Here is a 16,678-nt window from a genome sequence, read left to right as displayed (position 1 = left end):
GTAGTCCTAAAGAAAGACATTAACTGAAGAATTAATTTTGTGGTTGAAAAATAGCTTCAAAAGAAAGCAGTGTTGGACTGTGAAGCAGTTTTAAGTTTTTCTTCTACTGAAGCTAGTCTTAGAAAAGGCATTGATTATCTGAAAGATTTTTTGGAAGAGACATTCTTGAAAGAAATACACATAAAACTAATGCTGTTGTTATATTGACTTAGAAAACGACCGAGACGCCCTTGTAAAGTACATGCAAGTACCATGTACTATTTAGGAAAACTTATATTATATCCCGAATCCAAACTCGATGACTCGTGATTGTTTGTCGAACCCTCTTTTGTTGTCCGTTCATGATGCGTCGTCCTCCCTCCCGCCAGCCAGAACACAATGCGAGTTCCAAGCGTTGTTGCGCCTTCGACTCCATGAACGCTATAGAGAATCATTATCTGAGCCGATTATCGCCGACTAATAGCTGTTGATAGATTTACTCTAGAGGATTTAGACCGCACACATACATAGTGATAAAACGATGTGGCTCGGTGCCGGTGCCGTGGACTGGAGAGAGAGAGAGAGAGAGAGAGCGAGCGAACTAGAGATCGAAAGAGACAGTGGCGTATTGATGAGCCGAAACGGCGGGTCTTCCAGGCACCACTCCTGATGCAGTTTCCATTGAAAAGATAACAAAGCCGGGTTTTTGCTGGAACAGAGCCAGCGAGTATGATGGGAGGACACGGAGGCGAATGTTGGGGGGGGGGGAGAAAAGGACTTGATCCTCTGACACAAGTTCCCTCAGGAGGATTGGGGTTCCATTCCTCCCGCCCTCCCTCGTCCTTCATGAAACCTTTTAGACAAGACAAACTGTGTCTTGTCTTTCTGTCTCATAACTCCGGCATCAAGATGGAGTGAATCCGGATGAAGATGGACCAAAAAAAAAAACTAGTATGCATCTTTCCTTAAAAATAAGATTCTCGATCCTTCAGCGTAACGCTTGAAGTTTGAATTTCTGATGCCAATTGTTGCCATTTATTTTACTGCCATTTAAGGTAATTAGAAACTGGCAATACAAATGCAAAGGCCAAACCAAGCAAATTGCCCAACGAAGAAAAAGATGCCCATAAAAAATATGGTTGTCCAGTGTATTTTGGATACAGTTATACATGTGAACTATATCAAAAATACTGCAGCACAATAAGAGTAATAGAAATGCCAAATAATCATGATAAAGTGTGAATGTACACACTGCCCATAAAAGATTGTGGTTGTCTTATCTAAGTATGGATAGCTTCTCGATTTTTCCCATTATGATACCGTACTTATTAAATGAGCCAATTGTGTTAAAACTCACGACCCCCGCGGTACGAATGCGGCCCGCCAAGGGGTTCTGTGCGGCAAACGAAGCTACTGCGCTTTAAGATGTACACCTACTGCAGGAAAGTGTTAATTATCAATATACACGCGATAAATGATGATGCTGACCATATTTCCCGCATACAAATACGGGAAATGGGGATCCATACGTGATATCGCCAATTATCGCGAAAAAATTGCCAGATGGAAATGAAGTTCTCAATTACTGCTAAAAATTTTTTTTGAACAAGTAAAGTTGCCAATTTCAGCAAAAAAAAAAATTTTGAAAGCAAGTAAAATTGCACAATTAAAGCCAGTAATTTTTTTAAAGTAAAGTTGCCAATTACAGCTAAAAAAATTATTGAAGGAAAATTGTCAATTGCAGCCAAAAAAAAAATTGTGATGGATAAGTAGAAATACCGATTGCGGTCATGAAACATTGTCAAAGACAAAATATACATGGCCCGCGGAGTGAAATGATTATGCTTATGCACTCAGTTGCAAAACCTGGCAACTTTACTTTAAAAAAATTATTGACTGTAATTGTGCAATTTTACTTGCTTTCAAAATTTTTTTTTTTTGGGTGTAATTGGCAACTTTACTTGTTCAAAAAAATTTTTTAGCAGTAATTGAGAACTTCATTTCCATTTGACAATTTTTTCGCGATAATTGGCGATATCACATATGGATCCTGATCTCCCGTATTTGTGAGCGGGGAAATATGGTCAGCCTCATCATTTATCGCGTGTATATTGATAATTAACACTTTCCTACAGCAGGAGTGTATCTTAAAGCGCAGCAGTTTCGTTTGCCGCATATAACCCATTGGCGGGCCGCATTCGTACCGCGGGCTGGAAGTTGTGCAGTCATTTTTCCACAAGTGTTTTCATCCTCATAAAAATAAATCTATAAATCATCTCGTGAGGTAGGTGCCTGGGTCTAAATATCGGATCGATCCCGGGATCCTCAACCACGAGCGTTATCTCGAACACGTGTATACGCCACTGAATGACAGAAACACCATTTCGAAATAACTTATTCATTCCGTAGCTATGAGACGTATATATACATACACATCGTTAAAAGCTTAATTCCCCCTCCAACCCCAAAACGTCATGTTCAATTCCCTACAAGGGGAAAAAAATAAAACAAACCGGATTATATTCTACCAACATCGAAACAATTTCCGTCAGAAACCGCCGCAAGGGAGAAAGAAGTAGAAGGGGAAAAATCCCAGTTTTCCCGGGGATCCCCGCTAAACAATCCTGACAATTTTTATTGCGCAAACATTTATTTTAATAATTCCCTGTAAAATAAAAAAAAAATCGAAAAACATAACAAACCGAACAATGAATCCCGTTTTGAGAGAAATGTAAGCCGTTAATTGGATTAAAGAGGGAGCGGGAGAAATTTAAAATCCCTCCTTTTTTTCCCTCTCCTACTGGTTAGGGATTTTTTTTTTTTTTTTTTTGCAATTTTGGCGGATTCGTGCCAGTAATGGCTGGGGAAAAATACTAGTGATATTGATCCTGCGTCCCTTTATACTGACTTGGAAATAGATATGAGACTTATGTACTTATGTGAAATTTATTTTTCTCCCTTATCTGGTGATAAGCAATTTTGTCCGAGGGATAATTAGCGAGATTTGATTTTTATGTTCGTTCGTTCTTATCTCCCTGTTTATATATATTTTTGCCGTCGAATTATTCTTAAAGGATTATTTCATGGGTTGTTACTCGAGGGTATTCCGTAACTGGGAATATTCATTTTTAATAGAAATGTTACCATGTGGTTAGGCTTATCAATTTTTATAAGAGATTTAAGATATTTTGGAAAGATATATAGAGATATTAGTGCTTATTATATCTTTTTTTGTGGCATCAGGGAGTTTGTTAATGCACACCAAGGGTTCTTGGGCTTATCACGCCCACACCTTGTGTGGGCAATCGTCCTCATGGAAAATCCCAAGCATTAGCGCCCCCCCCCCGCCGCCCACTAAGCAGTGGTTCTCGATCTTTTACTTACCCGCGACCTACTTGGCTTCGTTGTCGGTTATCTGTAGCTGCCCAGAATAGTCTAGAAGAGAATCACTTATCGGAGCATTGAACCATCACCACCTAGAGATAGACGGCCTTCGCACTCTGCTTGTGACGTCAAGTAAGTAGTCCATTTTCCCTCAGAATATTCAGGGACATAAAATTCCCTGCTCGTGCCAGTATCATCGTTGGTGCCCGAGTGGCATGGTGGTAAGATGTTCGTCTACCATCGTGAAGGTTGTTGTCAGGGTCCCGGGTTCGAACCCAAGAGAGGATATCGGTAAGATATTTTCCCTAACGAGAACTCGAGGCGACCACCGATAGACAGCGCCTTCACTTCCAACCCATCTCACTAATGGCAGTAAATTGCAGTATAGCGATATGGCCAGAGTTGGTGTTTGGTGAAGTAGTATCATCGTTGCGAGGTAAAAGAAATGATCGGGCTCAGAATTGGCGATTTCTATGCCCCACATCCAATCACTATGCGGTATTTGTGAGTCAATCAGGAAGATTCTACGCCAAAATAAGAAGAAACGAAATAGGACGCTGTGTTTCAAAATGTGGCAAACTTGCTAGGTAGTCTGAATGACGTTTGTGGCAACCACTGCAGAGGCCTTCTATCTCTAGGTGGTGATGATTGAACGCGCGCACATTGATGCACCGGCTCCCCCTCACTTTAAGAAAAGCCGCCTTAGGGTACGTCCATAGTGAACCGCTTCTCGCTACTCGCTTCATCGCGGCTGAAAAAAGATCGTGAACACTCATTGGGGCGGCCATAGTGCGCCCGCCTACCTGCTTTTACCGGCTGAAACTGCTTTTACCCGCTTTAACCGGAATGAATTGTTATTTCTTTTTATCGCTTGACCGGCTCACCGCTTGCACTTTAAAACGGATACTTTCCTGTAAGTGTTCGTTTTATAGTGGAATAGTAAATCGACGGAGTTGATTGACTAATCGTTGATTAATTATGACATAATAAAAGCAAAATCGTTAATCATCAAGTAATTAAGGAAAATTAACAATTATAGTGAATCCTATTGTGAGAATTAATTATTGTCAATACTAATCGTTAACTAGTTATGGCATAATATAAGCGAAATCGGTTATTAATTAAGGATCATCAATGGTAATACTGAATCTAACGGAGTTTTTATGACGAATAATTATTGTTAATACTAATCGTTAATTAGTTGACGTAATAAAAACGATATCGTTAATTAATCAAAATACCGTTGGATTTCATTTTAGCGTTAATTCGTTAATTAACTAATTAAGTTGATTAACTAATTAACGATAAAACGAAATCCAACGGATTTTGCCGTTAATTAACTAGTTATCGGCCAGTTTAGTTTTATCGTTATTAGTTGATTAGTTAATTATCGATCATGATTTAGTTTTATCATTAATATAAACTAATTAACGATAAAACTAAATCAAACGAAATTTTGTAACGATTAATTCTCGTTTTTCTAATCGAAAATTTGTTGTGGCACTAAAAGCGAAATCGCTGATTTATCATCAATTAATTAATTAACTATAATTAGCGATTACACTAAACCTATTGCAACTTTAAGGTGAGTCCTATTCATTTCATGTACATATTTTTTGTTGTCAACAAAAACACAATATATCCCCACGTGATAGCTCCATGATGCCAACTGCTCATGCAAGCAGACGCTCCCGCGAGCGGTGCACTATAACCACCACCGGCTAGAATCGCGCGAGTTCATCTCGCCTTCTACAACTGCCGCGGTTTAAGCAATAAAGCGAGAAGCGGGAAGCGGTGCACTATGGACGTACCCTTAGGCGAGGGTTCCCGTCCTACAGCACCACGCTGTCAGATTATGCACTTTGCGATTGATTGCCAACGGATGGTTTTTGGTTGCTTTGTGACTTCGGTTGGCGAAGGTGGTGGGGAGTTAGCTTAATTATTCTCCAAAGACATCCATCCTTCGGGGAAAGTTTGATGTTTTTTATGTGTATGGGATATGTTCGGTTTTTGATTCTTAGGTGTCTCATGCACCTCACCAATTCAGGCTAGAGCAAAATCAGTAGTAGCAGACCACGCGAAGCCAGGAAACTTGAAAACGAAGTCGCTGTTGAGAAAAACCTAGGCCAACCCCCCGAACTTTAACCATGCTGAGGGTAAACCTGGGGTGCAACTATGTTGTACAGAATGGTAGTTATCTATATTTAACTATTCATATGCTTATGGATCGTTATTGCTTTGAAATAATCAGTATCGCTCGTCTCTTTAGTGCTTCTAATCTATCCTGAAATTTGGCCAATATAGCTCTAAAGACGCCAAATTGGGAGAGATTTGATCATATTTGATGAAACGTTTCTTCAGCCAAGAGCCACTTCATCTGCAAAAAATAAAACGAGCACACGTGACAATAGGGCAAGACTTTTAAGTCCATTCTTGTTCTATGAGGACTATGCCTAGTTTGGAACATTGTTGCTACACATTCGGGATTGGGGTTTTTATATTACTTGGGTGTGTGAATCTTCAATCAATTCCAGAATTCCGCTTGGGCAAGTGGGGCCATTTGCCCGCGTTTCTTGGAACTGGAGGGCCTAAGAAATTTCGACACCACATATTCGATTATTGACTAAACATCTTTGACGGAAATGATTGATTTCACTGGCTATTGATGTGATTCACTGATGCTATTTTAGTTCTGTCAAGGGGTCCCTTTACAAGAATACTTCGAACAAGGCTCCGACCCGGAGCCCTAGAAAAATGTCAATATTTTTTTGTCGTTTTTTTTTACCCTATAAATTCAATACAGAGAGCCTCTGCTCGGCTCAAGATGTATGTCGGGGGAGGGGGAGTTATAAGTCCTTGATCCACTATTAGACATGATCCTTTTAGATGCGGTCAGTATACGACTTAGAAGTTAAGTTACATATACATGGTCTTTATAATTAAAGTTCCACTTTGAAATGGCCATAGAAGGAAAACTGCTGGACGAAATGTTATCAGAAAGTTCAAAAACTCACCACCAGCAGGGAATGGCGCTGTATGCAATATTGTTAAACGAAATAAGACATCAAGCCACTGTTATGGTGTTCACATAACCAATTTGGCGGAATTGAAAAATGCGATACACCGACATGTCCGTAACATTCCTCCTGATATGCTAAGACAGGGCCGTCATTTCAACTTTTTCCGGGGGGGGGGGGTGAAAGCACATGTACTCAATGTATTCATATACATACCATTTCTAGTGTATTTGCAAAAGACCAGGGGTGGGGGGGGGGACAATGGCCCCCTCTAAATGACGGGCCTGTGCTAAGAACTACTGTTCAGGACGGAGAACGCAGTAATGCGATTTAATTTGCTTTCAGAAAAAATGGTGGACGCGCCACATTGAACATGATTTGTGGCACGTTCTAACAACGATTAAGAACATGTTTAACCGATGTCTTATTTAGTTTAACAACGTTGCATACAGCGCCATTCCCCCCGCTGGTGGTGGGCACTAAACTTTTTTAATCAACAGACAGACCGTATAATGATTATTTATTGGCAAATACAATTTAAAAAGTTTTTTCTCTTCAAAATTCAATTTAATTTTGTTCAATTAATTTTTTCCCTATTCTATTTAATGGTTTCCCCGACAGAGAGCGCTTTTCACAAATAAGAATGAAAAACGGTCCTCCAAGAGAATGTTGTCCCCACGGAAATAACTCTTTCCCCACATCAGAATTGGAGAGAATTCAGAATTGTTGATCTGTTGGTACCAGAGCTAGAACATTCATGTTTTTCATCATATTAGTCATTACAGCTCTGCGGGCCACTCCAGGTTGTTCCAAGCACCACAGGTAGTTAGTGCATGTATGACAGTGTGCTACTCATTGGGATTCCCTTCGCCATTCCTTTGTGGCCCGCGACTTAACATGTGAGAATTAAACAACAGTACGGGGGGGGGGGGGTCTTTAACCTGTCTCGAGCACTGCCTATATCCACCATCAGACGAAGAGCACCCTCGCGGCAACTTTTACATATCTCAAAAGGCCTGAAATCGGCATAACTATAATCCTCGAATTCAGTTTTTTATAGAGTGTTTAATTGAAGCTTCGATCAAAAGTGCTCGCGAGTACAAATTCAGACGCGAGAATTGAGCACTCTGCGTACTCCGTAGAGCACCATGGTGTCTCGCGAGCAACAGGTTGAAGATAGCTGATGTAAGACAAGGGTGTTCAACCTTGAGGAGATGGTGGGGCCCACTTCATTGGTTATGAAAAAACGTGTCGTGGACCACTTCAGTGTCTGTGAATGCACCACGATCACGCAAGGGCTCCAGAAATGCGCCGCGGAGAGTTTAAGTACTCTACAAATGTTCCGTAGACCACTAAAGAGATCTGCAAATGTGCCGCGGGTCGGTCGGCCCGAGTGACCCGTAAACGTGCCGCGGGCCGCTCAAGTGATCTGTAAGTATGCCGCTGGTCAGTCGTGCAATCTGTATGTCACAGGTCACTTGAGTGATATCTGGAAATGTGTGCAACGCGGATCACTTGAATGGACTGGAAATGTGCCGCATGCAAAATGCTCTGAAACTCTGCCACGGGTCACTCAAGTTGCTTATGAATATGTTGCGGTCATCCCTTCAACGGTGCCACGGGACATTCAAGTGAATTTTGAATATGCAGGTTGCTCAAGTGATTAGCAAATATGCCACGGGTCACTCGAGTGATTTGTAAATATGTCATGGGTCACTCGAGCGATTTGTAAATATGCCACGGGTCACTCAAGTGGCTTATAAATATGCTGTGGGTCATTCTTTGGAACTGTGCCACGGGACACCTAAGTGAGTTTTGAATATGCGGGTTGCTCAAGTGATTTGCAAATATGCCACGGGTCACTCGAGTGATTTGTGAATATGCCACGGGTCACTCGAGTGATTTGTGAATATGCGACGGGTCACTCAAGTTGCTTATAAATATGCTGTGGGCCATTTTCTCGAACTGTGCCAGTGGATACTCAAGTGATTTTTGAATATGCAGCAGGTTACTCAAGTGATTTGCAAATATGCCACGGGTCACTCAATTCATCTGCAAATTTGCTGCTGGTCACTCGAGTGCCCAGAAATACTCCGCGGGGTCCAGTCTAATAATTTCTGTAACTATGCCACGGGTCGCACTCGATTGATTTTTTCAAACGTTCCGATTAGTTCATTTCACAAAATTAGGTTTGCGGTCACGGGCCACGTCAAATGACTCCGAGGGCCGGCCGCCTACTATTGTTTGAGCATGCACGGTATGAGACAAGCACGAAAGTTATTGGTACCTTTCGTAGCCGCTATGGTGGTCGAGTGGTCATAGTGACGGACTCGCATCGCGAGGACCCGGGGTCGAACCCCACCGTCGCCATAGTGGTGGTCGGCTGAAGTTGGTTTTCTGTGGTTCCCAACTTCAAGACACAAATGTGAGCCGATCTCCCCGTTGGAAAGTCTCGCCGCAGAGAGCAGCAGACCCACAAACAGCACAAATGTAATTCAATCATAACACATCACTCACTTCCCTTCTGAAACATATATGCCTCACTGAAAAATCAAACACAACCCTACATATGCATTCAGACTGTTAGGTACACATACACAGTTACACCTCCGGCACAACTCATTAGGTGGTAAAAATCGCCCATAGATGGCGATAGACCTGAGTTGTGCTCAGTTTGAAAGAAAGAAAGAAAGGTACCATTCGTAAAAGGTAAATAAATTATATAATTATAATTTTCAAATTCTGTCGGTTATATGAGAAATATTGCCGTGTGGTTCATTCCGGCCGGTCACTGTACGGGGACTTTCAGCCGGAATGAGGGTAAAAACGTGAAAAAAATAAATAGAAAACGGGACAATTTTCGGCAGGTAGTAAAAGATGACGGAGGAGAAGAGAATGTTGTTCACGGGGAAAATGTATGTGCTGATCATTTCTCACATGATCCAGAAATGTGACATTGCTACTCCCTCCCGTCATTAATCAAAATATCGATTTTTTTCCCCCTCCCTCCCTCCCGAGATTCCCGTTTTTTTTTTCCCCCCCCTCCCGACATTTTCGGTGCTCATTTTTCGTTCGGGGTCCCCGTTAAAGATGACGGGAAAATGTTCTGATGACAATAACAAAAAGACGGACAGAAACATTTTTTTCCCCAGCTTATGACATTGATATAGACCTTTTTTTCCAGGCCAATTTGAACCCCCCCTTGTTATGACGGAGTTTAATTTCTATGGCATTTCGTTTTTGAATCGTTGTATTGATTTTGTTTTCTTTCTTGTGAATTTACAGATTTTGCTGCTTAATGTGGCTCTGAAGATCTCGTCATCGACGTTATGGAACTGCTGTAAGACTAGTAAGTTTTTTTATAAACTTAACTGCCATACTACACCAGAAACACCAACTTCTGGCCAAGTCGATATATTGCAATTTACTGCCATTAATTAGATTGCTCGAGGCGGTGTTGTCGCCTCGAGCCATCACCTCCTAGAGATAGAAGGCCTCCGCACTCTGCCTGTGACGTCAGTAATTAGTCTATTTTCCCTCAGAATATTCAGGGGGGAGAAAAAAATTCCCTGCTCGTGCCAGTATCATCGTTGCTAGGAAAAGAAATTATCTCGAGCTCAGAATTGGCGATTTCTATGCCCCCACATCCGATCACTGTGCGGCTTTCGTGAGGCAATCAGGAAGATTCGACGCCAAAATAAGAAGAAACTAAATGTGATGCTGTTTGGCAAACTTGCTAGGTAGTCTGAATGGCGTTTATCGCAAACACTGCAGAGTCCTTCTATCTCTAGGAGGTGATGATCGAGCTCGTTGAACTCTAGAATGAACTGGAGAAATTGATTGAGGCAGACGTTATAACGTGTTCACGATCACGGGCGCAATATTGCGTTCAAACGCCAATGGAGAGAAAGAATTCAATTTCTCTGTGTTTTCTTTCCTCTCTTCACCGTCGCCAAGCTTTGTAGTAGCCCCGTGAACTGAAATATATTTATCATGAGCGTGTAGTTTTTATATAATTGCATTCTTAACTGGGTTGCTGTATTTTAGAAGTTTTTGTGTAATGCACACTTAGTGTACAGTCGCTTTCGTGGCCCTTGGGATTTGGGGGAAACACACACACATACTTCCGGCACAACTCAATCGGTAGTAAATTGCCTATGGCGATAGACCGGAGTTGTGCTCGGTTTGAATGAATGAATGTATTTTAGAAATAGAGGGTGAGCAAAAAGTCCGTAGAAACTTTAAAAGTGAATAAAAACCGGTTTTGCAGGTTAACATCACTAGGTCAGGAAAAAACAGCCGATAGGTGGCGCTGACATACACAAGTCAAAATACGCAAATAACGAACATAGAATGCCTCCAAATCATTTATTACCGCAGTGAACTGAAAGATGGGATCAGCCGAGAGGTGTCACGTGTACATCCGGAATTGCTGCGCTCTACCGTTGCTGGATATGTGACTGGCCTGCAATGTGTTATCCCCTGTGGTGGTTTAGTCCATGGGCGGAGATACGCCCCCCCCCCCCAGCGTCAAAGGTGGAGTCAACTGATCTAATGTATATATGTATATATGAATTGACATCATCATCTTGCCCCCCCCCCCCCCAGACTTCCAAGTCTATCTCCGCCTATGATTTGGTCATGTGGAACACATACTGCTGTAATAAACGATTTAGAGGCATTCTGTTGGTTATTTGCGTATCTTTTCTTTGACTTGTGTACGTCAGCGCCGCCTATCGGCTGGTTTTTTTCTGTCAAAAAAATTTCCGTGTCCTAGCAATGCTAACCCTGCAAACCTTTTTTGTTTTTTAAATTTCCGTTATTTTTCCATTTTTTGTGAATTTTTCAACTTTTTACGGATGTTTCACCCACCCTGTACATAGATTAACATTGCTATGTTAACTTGCTATGTTCCAACTTCAAGGCGTTTGAGGGGTCGCCTTGCAGTTAATTGGAGCAGGATTAGTGGGGCTGGAGCAGCAAAATTTTAACTTTCGGAAAATTTCCTTATACAGTAGCTAAGGGCCACCCTTGTGGGGCATCTAAAGGAACTGCTACTACACATACACCAAATGCCAACTCTGGCCATATCGCTATATTGCAATTTACTGCCATTAATTAGATGGGTTGTAACATCGGAAAAAAACAATATTTCGGCACTATGAAAATTTGACTTTGTTACAGATCTCAACTCACTAATTGTGGAGCTGGATTCGCAGAACGCCGGGGTGTAAACCAGCTTATGTCAGTGATTAGGAGGCCTACGGAAGGAACATCTCGTTCCTGTCTCTTTTGCTCACCCTGAAGACAAGTTACCGGGACTTGGATGGGTGGAGAACCTTGGTGGAGTCTCTTTTAAAATATAATACTAACCATAGTACACAAGGGGGGAAAAAAGTAGAAAGCAGCTTCACGCCAAGACCTCCCGTACCATGATGTTCCTATATTTTTACTTTCTCCCATCTTTGTCAGTTTGAAGGGTAGGTAACCAGAAAAGGGCCTCCGTCTACCCTATTTTAGGTTAACGGAACCCGGAGCTGCCACCCAATATCAACATAACACTTGAGTTCATTGTGAGGTAGAAGAACAATGACGTCTTGAAAGTTGCCTAGTCAGAAACGTCGGTTCCCGATAGAAGTCTCTCGCTGGTTTGGATATTGTATCCGACATCACTAGCGTCGGTATAAACTGGATCGACATGGTTATAAACAGAGAGACCGAAAAGAAGTTTTTCTGGATTTGTGATATTGAAAATACAGTGATCTCTCTCACTTTTGCGGCGGTGCAACGGAACGAAGAAGAAATAAAAATGCACAAGTGAGAGGGGCGTATAATTGAATAACGTTTTATTATGCTACAGTCGAATCCCGTTACAACGAACTGCAATCTTATAACGAAATTTCGTTACGGGCCATTTAAGTATTACGTAAGCAGATTTTCAATCATTTTTGACCCCCGCCCCTCTCGATGCTGACGTAATACTTGAATGACCCCTTACAAAGGAATTCCAATTTTTTTTTTGCATTGTCCCTATGTACGCTTATCTGAGGGAAAAGTGTTCGCTAAAACGGGATTTTCGCTATAACGGTAACGACTGTATTTCCTTTCGTAGCCCCTTGGATAACAAGTTTTTTATGTGTTAGAAAATTGTTTTTCCCCCCTTAATTGATTACATTAATTATTCAATAACCTAAAAAAAACCAGCCGATAGGTGGCGCTGGTACGAGCGACTTCGGTGGAAATATGCAAATGAGACGGTTATAAGAACTTGCGCTCCTAATCAGCGCCACATATCGGCTGTTTTTTCAGTTATTTTGCCTCCTGTCTTAAAAAAAAAATTTTCACATGAACTAGCGATGCTAAAGTCCCTGCAAACCATTTTTTATTTCAATTATTTCTCCGGTTTTTATGAATTTTCAAAGTTTTTACGGACTTTTTGCCCACCCTGTAGTTCAGTGAATAATGATATTTATTCTCAAGCGGAATGGAAAACAAGTATAAAATGCTCTCCCGCACACCCGGTTGGGAACCACTGTGCTATACCTTTGACCGGGGGTGTATACAATTATCTTATAACTGAGAGAAACGTATAGGTGAGTATCGTCCCGAAAATATTGTATGAAATGTAAAATTAACCAGTGAAGTGCCGTTGAATTCCGGAATTGATAATGTTTTTGATGTCACAAGTAAGCTCTGAAATGACCGAAGTGTTACAGTTACACTCAAGATCCTGCTCTCAAACTTATAACTGGAGAAACTGGAGAAACCGCGAGACACCCAGGCTCTGTCGCAAGAAGCAACGCAAGCACTTTGCCCCCCCCCCCCCGAGGGGGGGAACAGGGCATCTCCGGTAAAACCAAAATTTATTGATTCGTCAAAGATTACATATAGTGCAAGGAAATCAAAAATTATGTAAATCGAAGAATCAAATTAATCAAGTTAAAGTAAAGTGCAACGGGCACGGATAATAAATAGTCATGGAAAGTTGTATAAAAATCGTATCGCAAAAGGCGCAATCATAAATTTGAGTGATCAAGGATTGAATCAAATGACAAGAAGGGCAGAGCATCTCATTGCACTCCGGCAGTTCAATACAGTCAGTCTAATTTCTCCGAGACGTCATTAATTAGGTTTGGGATTCATCCTGCTCCTCGCTCGCAAACAGTGCCACCAGCGCACTGTCAGGGTGAAGACGCGGCGATCTCCTTACCGGCGCTGGTACCGGAGTTGCAGGAGCTGGAGGAGACGGATCCCTTATCTTCTCGGGATGTTCCTCAAGGAATTTCACCATTTTTCTTATCTTTTCCTTTGATTCTTCTCGACGTAGTATGCCAAGCATCCATGGTCTGTGTAAATGGGCAGCCGGCGAACAGAGGTGAAAGGGCATCGTTTCTGGACAGCATGTGGCGTAGTGCAGGGGCGTGCCAGGCTCAAGACAAGAGCATTTATCGCTGGCAATCACTTTAAAGCGATGTAAGGTTGCTGGGAAAGGCCCATGACCGGTGACAAATAAGATGAGCTCTCGTGACCAGCCCCTGCTCCTAGTATCTACTTTCTTTATAACTTCGTGAGTTGATCTTCCTGACGCCTCCGGCATATCCCAATGCAATTGCCAATTTGCTATCATGTCCCTCCAGAGGAGTGATTTTGCGTGAGAAGCTGGGTATAAGAGTTCGTCGTAAAAGACTCCGGTATTGGTCGCTTCTTTGGCCGCTGCATCCGCAAGCTCGTTTCCCCACTGGCCGTTGTGGGCTTTTACCCAGGAGATGCGTATTGATGGGTGAGATACAAGTATACTCCTTATCTTTCTCGCCATTGCGTTTTCAGAGAGCGGGTTTAGAATGGCCTGGAGACTTGAACGGCTATCCGATCTTATTACAGTCTGCCTCCTGTTTGTAGCTGCATCCAGAGCTGCTGTAAATATAGCGAGCATCTCAGCTTGATATACTGAATTATTTTCTTTTAGTTTAGCAGCCCATTTACGCACGATCTCCGTTCCCACGGTTTTTATACAGGCAGCTCCTGTACCTGATTCCAGTTTAGAGCCATCCGTGTAATATACGACGGATTTCTCCTCAGGTGTATCATCCTCCGAAGATTCTAGGAATACTTGATTGGCCTGCAGAGATTCTGCAGGATGCGAGGTCCAGCCTATAGTTTTTTGCTCGAAGGCCTCCGGGACTAATGTTTCCTCTAACAATGGACATGGCTTGTGAAGCTTTAGAAGACGTGTGACTCGTGCCAGGAATTCTATCTTGAGAGATAATGGCGGGAGCCCCAAGATCACCTGAAGAGCATTCGTAGGTGTAGTTCTATACGCACCAGAGATATATAGAAGGAAGGGTCTTTGTATAGAATCGAGCCGTCTGAACATCTGGACCTTGGGAGAATGCCATATTGAAGCTCCATAAGCTATCATAGGCTCAACCACTGTCAAGTAGAGGGATCTCCTCAGAGCCCGTGTCAGTCCCCACTGTGGTCCAGCCATCAGGCGCATCTTCTGAAGAACACGTGACGCCTTTCTCTTCTGTTCTTTGATGTGATCGTCCCAGCTAAGTTGCTTATCGATAAAAACGCCTAAATAACATAGCACGTCCGTTTTCTTGATGGTTTTCCCTTGGAACCAGATGGTGGGAGGTCTTTTCTTTGATATCCACAAGAATTTTGTCTTAGCGATAGAGAGAGTGAGCTTATGCATGTGCAGCCAATTTGACACTGTTCTAAGGGCTTCTTCTGCTAGATCACCTGATCCCTTGACAGTAGGGGCAGATGCAATTACCAAAAGGTCATCAGCATAAGCCTGAACTTTGACGTTTGAGGGCCAATTAATTTTCAACAACTCATCCAGAACAAGATTCCATAACAAGGGGCCGGAACATGAGCCCTGAGGTGCACCCTTTTGAAGCTCTTTCACAGCTTTTCCCGCATCCGTGACCAACACCGCTCGACGGTGGTACAAAAGATCCGATAAAATTACCTTGAGCTGTTGTGGTATGGGCGCTATTGCTAGACGGCGGCGTATAGACGAGTATCTGAGGTTATCGAACGCCCCTTCTATATCCAGGGATATGATGGCTACGTCATTACCTCGATTTCTTTGCGTCTTAACCTCTTCCATCATGTCTGCAAGCGCCATTTCTGCTGAACGACCTTGTCGGAATCCGTACTGGTTGGCATGCCAGAATCCTTGCCTCTCCGTGTAAAACATGACTCGTTGTACCAAAATTTTCTCCAGTACCTTCCCGAAGCCAGAGAGTAAAGAGATAGGGCGGTAAGCTTTTGGGTCTCCTGGACGTCTTCCTTTCTTCAATAAAAGGAGTAGCTTACCTTCTTTGAAATGATTTGGAAAACATCCCAGTTGCAGGCACTTATTGTATAGGGAATGTAAAAGATCTGGAAATGCTTTATTTATCGCCTTGACCATCCTGTTGTTCACCCGGTCTAGACCCGGGGCTTTCCGCATATTAAGCTGGTCAACGATTCTTTTTATCTCTTGCTTAGATATTGCTGTCATATTCAAATCCGGCTCGAAGTACATACTAGAGCTCATATAAGGAGGACCATAGTCATCGGAGTCAACATCGGGGTAAATGTCATTAAGGTGTCTTTCCCCCGCCTGCAAAATTGTTTCGTCACCAAATTGGCTCATAGTCAGCTGCGGCTTCGTTTTGCGGGACATAGAAGCACGATATACGGTACCAAATTCAGAGGCTGTTTTTTCACATAGTGCACGCCAGGCAGATAATTTTGTTTTACGAATCTCTTTACGGTACTGAGCCTGATATTTATTAAATGTCATGCGCAGGCGAATTTTGTCCTCCTGATCTTTTGCTCGTATATATCGTCTTTTCAGAGCTCTGAGCTTCTTGCGTGACACTTCCAGTTCAGTTGTCCACCATGTGCTTTTGGATTTAACTGGCATCTGCGATCCGTTGCTCCCAGGAAGCAACGACCTATTACCTGCCTCTTCTATTACTTGATGCACAGTGTTGGCTGCTCGATTAGATTATGCTGAAGTTGATCATACGTTCGGCACTCACGAATCTGCCTTATCAGGACTGGTGTTGTACTTCTGAGGATACGAATAAAATTGAAGAGCTTACGCTGCGTTGTTTTGAAACAAGGGGTTCTAGTTGATGGAGATGAGTCACATATCACCATGTGAATATAGGAGTGACTACTTGCCGAATATTCCTCTCCCACAGACCATTGTATGGCATTTGCTAGAGACACGTGATTGCATATAGATAGATCCGGCCAGCCGAAGGATCCAGTGTGTCCATAGGTCGGTGTGCTGT

At 42.5% G+C, this 16,678-nt stretch overlaps 1 protein-coding gene across 2 annotated transcripts in view; it reads left to right on the top strand.

Moving 5' to 3' along the window:
* Nucleotides 1–16,678, top strand: part of LOC149071632 (xylosyl- and glucuronyltransferase LARGE1-like) — a 338,538-nt gene that overhangs the window by 77,130 nt on the left and 244,730 nt on the right. For both annotated transcript variants that reach the window (XM_089247670.1, XM_089247671.1), the window contains exon 2: nt 9,666–9,729. The gene's annotated coding sequence lies outside the window, so the exon portion shown is untranslated. The remainder of the gene's footprint in view (nt 1–9,665; nt 9,730–16,678) is intronic.

This window comes from Pholcus phalangioides, unplaced genomic scaffold (genome assembly GCF_987345545.1).
Source record: "Pholcus phalangioides strain wild (caught in Gottingen) unplaced genomic scaffold, Ppha-v1.0 ptg000018l_1, whole genome shotgun sequence".
NCBI lineage: Eukaryota > Metazoa > Arthropoda > Arachnida > Araneae > Pholcidae > Pholcus > Pholcus phalangioides.
This window is presented reverse-complemented; position numbering and strand designations above follow the sequence as displayed.